We start from the raw sequence: 7,914 nt of genomic DNA on the forward strand, positions 1-7,914 counted from the left end.
TGTGCTCCGCAACAAGAGAGGCCGCGATGGTGAGAGGCCCGCGCACCGCGATGAAGGGTGGTCCCCGCTTGCCGCAACTAGAGAAAGCCCTCGCACAGAAACGAAGACTCAACACAGTCATAAAGAAAGAAAGAAAGAAAGAAAGAACGTGAATTTCTTTAAAAAAAAAAAAAAAAGCAAACTGGGCTATTCATTTCAGTAACAGTCAAGTGGTCTTAGTTTGCATTCAATTTCCAAAAAAAAAAAAAAATGAGACTTGGCAAGAATCACTTAAAGTGCTTTGGCTGGTAGGCTCTGAGTGTTCTTTATTAGAAATGACTATAGACTAAAGAGAGATGAGACACGCGAGTAATACAAAGCAGAAGAAATCCTTAAATCAAAATTGACATTTTAATAACTATGCTTTAAATAAATCTCCCCTCTGAAGTCCTAATGTTTAACAGCTGCAGATAAATGTGACACCAGGTGAAGCTAATCAAAAAGTTTAATAATGCAGGAAACAAAAGAGGAAAAAGGAAACTGAAACAACCCATTTTCAGTCCCCCCAGGATTTCAGTTTCTCTCCTTCTTCTGTCCTCCCACCCGCCCAGCAACCTAACACCCTGCAGGTGGGCAGCCTCTTGGCTAAGAACTATGGAGCCATCCAGACTGGGTTCCAATCTCAGCTCTGTCATGTTTCATCTCTGTGTGCTGGGCAAGTAAACTCCCAAGCCTCAGTATTCATGTCTATAAAATGGGACTAAACCACCTGATAGAGTTGTTCCAAGATTTAACTGGGCTAATACATGTGAAGGCAGAGTAAGCACTCAATAAAATGTCAGTTATTGCTATCACTACTACTACTTTGCTAAAGGAACAGAAGAAAACTAGAGGAAACGAAATAAAGAAGGAAACACAGGTTGACAGAAAAGAGAATAATAGAATGGAGAAAATACAAGAAACGTTTAACAAGGACCTAGAAGAACTAAAGAGCAAACAAAAAATGATGAACAACACAATAAATAAAATGTAAAATTCTCTAGAAGGAATCAGTAGCAGAGTAACTGAGGCAGAAGAACGGATAAGTGACCTGGAAGATGAAATAGTGGAAATAACTACCACAGAGCAGAATAAAGAAAAAAGAATGAAAAAAATTGAGGACAATCACAGAGACCTCTGGGACAACATTAAATGGACCAACATGTGAATTATAGGGGTCCCAGAAGAAGAAGAGAAAGAAAAAGGGACTGAGAAAATATTTGAAGAGATTATAGTTGAAAACTTCCCTAATATGGGTAAGGAAATAGTCAATCAAGTCCAGGAAACGCAGAGAGTCCCATACAGGATAAATCCAAGGAGAAACACGCCAAGACACATATTGAATAAACCATCAAAAATTAAATACAAAGAAAAAATATTAAAAACAACAAGGGAAAAGCAACAATTAACATACAAGGGAATCCCCATAAGTTTAACAGCTGATCTTTCAGCAGAAACTCTGTAAGGCAGAAGGGAGTGGCAGGACATATTTAAAGTGATGAAAGGGAAAAACCTACAACCAAGATTACTCTACCCAGCAAGGATCTCATTCAGATTCGACAGAGAAATTAAAACCTTTACAGATGAGCAAAAGTTAAGAGAATTCAGCACCACCAAACCAGCCGTACAACAAATGCTAAAGGAACTTCTCTAAGCAGGAAACACAAGAGAAGGAAAAGACCTACAATAACAAACCCAAAACAATTAAGAAAATGGTAATAGGAACATACATATCAATAACTACCTTAAATGGAAATGGATTAAATGCTCAAACCAAAAGACATAGACTGGCTGAATGGATACAAAAACAAGACCCATACATATGCTGTCTACAAGAGACCTACATCAGACCTAGGGACACATACACGCTGAAAATGAGGGGATGGAAAAAGATATTGCATGCAAATGGGAATCAAAAGAAATCTAGAGTAGCAAATCTCATATCAGACAAAATAGACTTTAAAATAAAGACTATTACAACAGACAAAGAAGGACACTACATAATGATCAAGGGATCAATCCAAGAAGATATGACAACTGTAAATATTTATGCACCCAACATAGGAGCACCTCAATACATAAGGCAAATTCTAACAGCCATAAAAGCAGAAATTGACAGTAAAACAATAACAGTAGGGGACTTTAACACCCCACTTTCACCAATGGACAGATCAACCAAAATGAAAATAAATAAGGAAACACAAGCTTTAAATGATACATTAAACAAGATGGACTTAATTGATATTTATAGGACATTCCATCCAAAAACTACAGATTACACTTTAGAAGAAAGTGCTCATGGAACATTCTCCAGGACAGAGCATATCTTGGGTCACAAATCAAGCCTTGGTAAATTTAAGAAAATTGAAATCATATCAAGTATCTTTTCCGACCACAATGCTATGAGACTAGATATCAGTTACAGGAAAAACTCTGTAAAAAATACAAACACGTGGAGGCTAAACAATACACTGCTTAATAACCAAGAGCTCACTGAAGAAATCAAAAAGGATATCAAAAAATACCTAGAAACAAATGACAATGAAAACACAAAGACCCAAAACCTATGGGATGCAGCAAAAGCAGTTCTAAGAGGGAAGTTTATAGCAATACAAACCTACCTCAAGAAACAAGAAACAGCTCAAATAAACAAGCTAACCTTACACCTAAAGCAATTAGAGAAAGAAGAACAAAAAAAAACCCCCAAAGTTAGCAGAAGGAAAGAAATCATAAATAAATCAGATCAGAAATAAATGAAAAAGAAATGAAGGAAACAATAGCAAAGATCAATAAAACTAAAGACTGGTTCCTTGAGAAGATAAACAACATTGATAAACCATTAGTCAGACTCATCAAGAAAAAAAGGGAGAAGACTCAAATCAATAGAATTAGAAATGAAAAAGGAGAAGTAACAACTGACACTGCAGAAATACAAAGGATCATGAGAGATTACTACAAGCAACTATATGCCAATAAAACGGACAACCAAGAAGAAATGGACAAATTCTTAGAAAAGCACAACCTTCCGAGACTAAACCAGGAAGAAACAGAAAATATAAACAGACCAATCACAAGCACTGAAATTGAAACTGTGATTTAAAATTTTCCAACAAACAAAAGCCCAGGACCAGATGGCTTCACAGGTGAATTCTACCAAACATTTAGGGAAGAGTTAACACCTACCCTTCTCAAACTCTTCCAAAATATAGCAGAGGGAGGAGCACTCCCAAACTCATTCTACGAGGCCACCATCACCCTGATACCACAACCAGACAAATATGCCACGAAAAAAAGAAAACTACAGGCCAATATCATTGATGAACATAGATGCAAAAATCCTCAACAGAATACTAGCAAACAGAATCCAACAGCACATTAAAAGGATCATACACCATGATCAAGTGGGGTTTATCCCAGGAATGCAAGGATTCTTCAATATAGGCAAATCAATCAATGTGATAAACCATATTAACAAATTGAAGGAGAAAAACCATGTGATCATCTCAATAGATGCAGAAAAAGCTTTTAACAAAATTCAACACCCATTTATGATAAAAGCCCTGCAGAAAGTAGGCATAGAGGGAACTTACCTCAACATAATAAAGGCCATATATGACAAACCCACAGCCAACATCGTTCTCAATGGTGGAAAATGGAAACCATTCCCACTAAGATCAGGAACAAGACAAGGTTGCCTACTCTCACCACTATTATTCAACATAGTTTTGGAAGTTTTAGCCACAGCAAGCAGAGATGAAAAAGAAATAAAAGGAATCCAAATCGGAAAAGAAGAAGTAAAACTGTCACTGTTTGCAGATGACATGATATTATACATAGAGAATCCTAAAGAAGCTACCAGAAAACTACTAGAGCTAATCAATGAATTTGGTAAAGTAGCAGGATACAAAATTAATGCACCGAAATCTCTTGCATTCCTATACACTAATGATGAAAAATCTGAAAGAGAAATTAAGGAAACACTCCCATTTACCATTGCAACAAAAAGAATAAAATACCTAAGTATAAACCTACCTAAGGAGATAAAAGACCTGTATGCAGAAAACTATAAGACACTGATGAAAGAAATTAAAGATGATACAAACAGATGGATAGATATACCATGTTCTTGGATTGGAAGAATCAATATTGTGAAAATGACTATACTACCCAAAGAAGTCTACAGATTCAATGCAATCCCTATCAAACTACCAATGGCACTTGTAACAGAACTAGAACAAAAAATTTTACAATTTGTATGGAAACACAAAAGACCCAAAATAGCCAAAGCAATCTTGAGAAAGAGAAATGGAACTGGAGGAATCAGGCTCCCTGACTTCAGGGAAAGCTACATTACAAAGCTACAGTAATCAAGACAGTATGGTACTGGCACAAAAACAGAAATATAGATCAATGGAACAGGATAGAAGGCCCAGAGATAAACCCACATATATGTCACCTTATCTTTGATAAAGGAGGCAAGAACATACAATGGAGAAAAGACAGCCTCTTAAGTAAGTGGTGCTGGGAAAACTGGACTGCTACATACAAAAGAATGAAATTAGAACATTCCCTAACACCATACACAAAAATAAACTCAAAATGGATTAAAGACCTAAATGTAAGGCCAGACACTATAAAACTCTTAGAGGAAAACATAGGCAGAACACTCCATGACACAAATCACAGCAAGATCCTTTTTGACCCACCTCCTAGAGAAATGGAAATAAAAACAAAAATAAACAAATGGGACCTAATGAAACTTAAAAGCTTTTGCACAGCAAAGGAAGCCATAAACAAGACAAAAAAACAACCCTCAGTATGGGAGAAAATATTTGCAAACGAAGCAACTGACAAAGGATTAATCTTGAAAATATACAAGCAGCTCATGCAGCTCAATATCAAAGAAAACAAACAACCCAATCCAAAAATGGGCAGAAGACCTAAATAGACATTTCTCCAAAGAAGATATACAGATTGCCAACAAACACATGAAAGGATGCTCAACATCACTAATCATTAGAGAAATGCAAATCAAAACTACAGTGAGGTGTCACCTCACACCAGTCAGAAAGGCCATCATCAAAAATCTACAAACAGTAAATGCTGGAGAGGGTGTGGAGAAAAGGGAACCCTCTTGCACTGTTGGTGGGAATGTAAATTGATACAGCCACTATGGAGAACAATATGGAAGTTCCTCAAAAAAACTAAAAATATAACTACCATACGACCCAGCAATCCCACTACTGGGCATATACCCTGAGAAAACCATAATTCAAAAAGAGTCATGTGCCACAATGTTCATTGCAGGTCTATTTACAATAGGCAGGACATGGAAGCAACCTAAGTGTCCATCGACAGATGAATGCATAAAGAAGATATGGCACATATATACAATGGAATATTACTCAGCCATAAAAAGAAATGAAATTGAGTTATTTGTAGTGAGGTGGATGGACCTAGAGTCTGTCATACAGAGTGAAGTAAGTCAGAAAGAGAAAAACAATTACCATATGCTAACACATATATATGGAATCTAAAAGAAAAAAAAATGGTTCTGAAGAACCTACAGGCAGGACAGGAATAAAGACGCAGATGTAGAGAATGGAGTTGAGGACACGGGGAGGGGGCAGGGTAAGCTGGGATGAAGTGAGAGAGTGGCATGGACATATATACACTACTAAATGTAAAATAGATAGCTAGTGGGAAGCAGCCGCACGGCACAGGGAGATCAGCTCGGTGCTTTGTGACCACCTAGAGGAGTGGGATAGGAAGGGTGGGAGGGAGATGCAAGAGGGAGGAGATATGGGGATGTATGTATATGTATAGCTGATATACTTTTTTATACAGCAGAAACTAACACACCATTGTAAAGCAATTATACTCCAATAAAGATGTTAAAACAAAAAGAAAAGAGAATAGAAGGGAAGGATGCCCTGGAGGCAACTAAATTTGCCATCCAAGTAGGGCTAATATTCAGGCAGTGTGCGCAGGCAGGTTGACCAGCAGGCCTCAGTTTAGATCAGTAAGTACCAATGCCCCAACTAACTGATACATTTTGAATATCATCCCTGCCTTGGCTTGTGCATTATTCAGCCACAAGTAATCCACAGGATGCAAACCTTTAAAATTCTTTAAGAAATCAATAGGACAACACATATTAAAGGCCAGGAAACTGTTAATAGTTTATCCCACTCCTGGGAATTTATTCAAATACAGAAGAAGAATAAGCTATAGACTCACTGATGCTTATGGAGAATTTATTGATGAAGAAAAAACATCACAAGCAACGTCAAAAGTCAACAATGAAGGAATAGTTAAATACATTCTTTTCTTCAATGGAAATTATGTATTATTAAAATTATAATTATGAAAAACAGAAGCCCATAGTTACATGAAGTGCTTATGGTATAATGTTCAGCCAAAAAAGGTAGCATAGAAAATTGTGAATACATTCTGATATAATCTGCAAATTACATAAGGATAGAAACAACAGAATATTCAAGAATAACAGTGGAATTACTGATTTTCTTTCTTTTTTCAAAAGTGTTTGTTGCATTTGTTATAATATTTTAACAATTAAAAGTGGCTGGCGGTGGGGAGAGAAGTGGTTTTCCCTTCCCAAAACCCCACACTCAGAGGCGAGGAATAACATTTAAAGCATGAGCCAGAGTTCTCTTTCTCCCAGAGACACCATTAGCCCCACTGAGGGCTTTTGGGCCAGTTAGGAAAAGCAGCCCCTGTTGAAGAACACCCTCCTGAGAATGCAGACATTCCTTTTGTATCGAGCTCTGTTCAGAGCCTTACCATCCTCCAATGGAAGCTGGTGAAATAGGATTCTTCCAGGAATACGCTGGCAGGATTGCCAAAGGGGAAGCTACTGTAGACCCAAAGAGTAATTCTTTTAGGTGGTATGCAGATGAGAATTAGAACAACAGCAGCTGAATAAACAAATATGAGTGGTATAAAAGCTGAATTATATGGTCTACTAGAAATGAGATCTCTTTCCCCTCAGAACATCAGCAAGTGGTTACTTTCTAAGCATTCCTCTCCTGCCTACTGAAGATTATATTTAGACTGAACCAAGAAGGATTTTACACCCAAGATCCCAGAAAAAGCTTGAGATGTGAGTCCCAGATGTAGAAGAAAGTATATTTGCCAACCATGCTGTCTGTACCCTCTCTAGAGGCAGGACCATTCTAGGCCTCAGATGAAGGGGTGAAGACAATTTCCATGGTGCTTGAGAGGCACCAGAATCCGGATCCCTGGGTCCATGGCAACTAAGGCTCTTGGACCCCAGGCCCCTCACAAGATGGGTTGTGTCTTCCCAAGGAGACCGCAATTGCATCAAAATGTTTAGGAGCACGTAAAACGTTTTCTATAAAAGGGAGCTTTCATAATCAGCTTCCGGCAGTCAATGACTGGGTTTTTGGAACCATGCTCCAAAAATATTTGAACAATATGCCCACTGCAGTGTACTGAGGAGAAATGAGCAAGGGTGGTTGATGTTCTGGGTGAAGAAGAAGTTGAGAAAGCTCTTCCTCCCTACCTTAGTTTCTATATATCTCATCAGACTTTGCTAGAGAGTTTACCTTGACACATGAGGGGAATCACTTTCACCAGAGGTTTGAATGAAGTTGGTCTGGGACTGAGGCAAAAAGCTGTGTGATGGCCCTGGGCTCAACACATATGCCTGCCTCTCAAATATTCTTTTCACAGCCTCCTTCTCGGGTGCAGAGAGGCAATGACCTCTGCTGAAACTGAAGGTGTGATTTCTCTCGGGTGACCTGGAGTTCATGCCTGACAAAGCCCCATGGGCCTTGGGGCAAGGTGGTATGGCCCTGGGGAGTGGCTGCCTTCGCCAGGGAGCAGGTTTCTGAAATTCAGCAATTCAGGATC

The 7,914-nt window shown here is 38.3% G+C and overlaps 1 long non-coding RNA gene across 1 annotated transcript in view; it reads left to right on the forward strand.

The window, feature by feature from the left end:
• Nucleotides 1-5,906, forward strand: part of LOC309642043 — a 371,803-nt gene extending 365,897 nt beyond the window's left edge. The window contains exon 2 of the long non-coding RNA XR_014252932.1: nt 5,481-5,906. This is a non-coding gene — a long non-coding RNA (uncharacterized lncRNA). The remainder of the gene's footprint in view (nt 1-5,480) is intronic.
• The last annotated feature ends 2,008 nt before the right edge of the window (nt 5,907-7,914 follow it).

This window comes from Balaenoptera physalus (genome assembly GCF_965194825.1).
Source record: "Balaenoptera physalus genome assembly, chromosome: 13".
Lineage (NCBI taxonomy): Eukaryota > Metazoa > Chordata > Mammalia > Artiodactyla > Balaenopteridae > Balaenoptera > Balaenoptera physalus.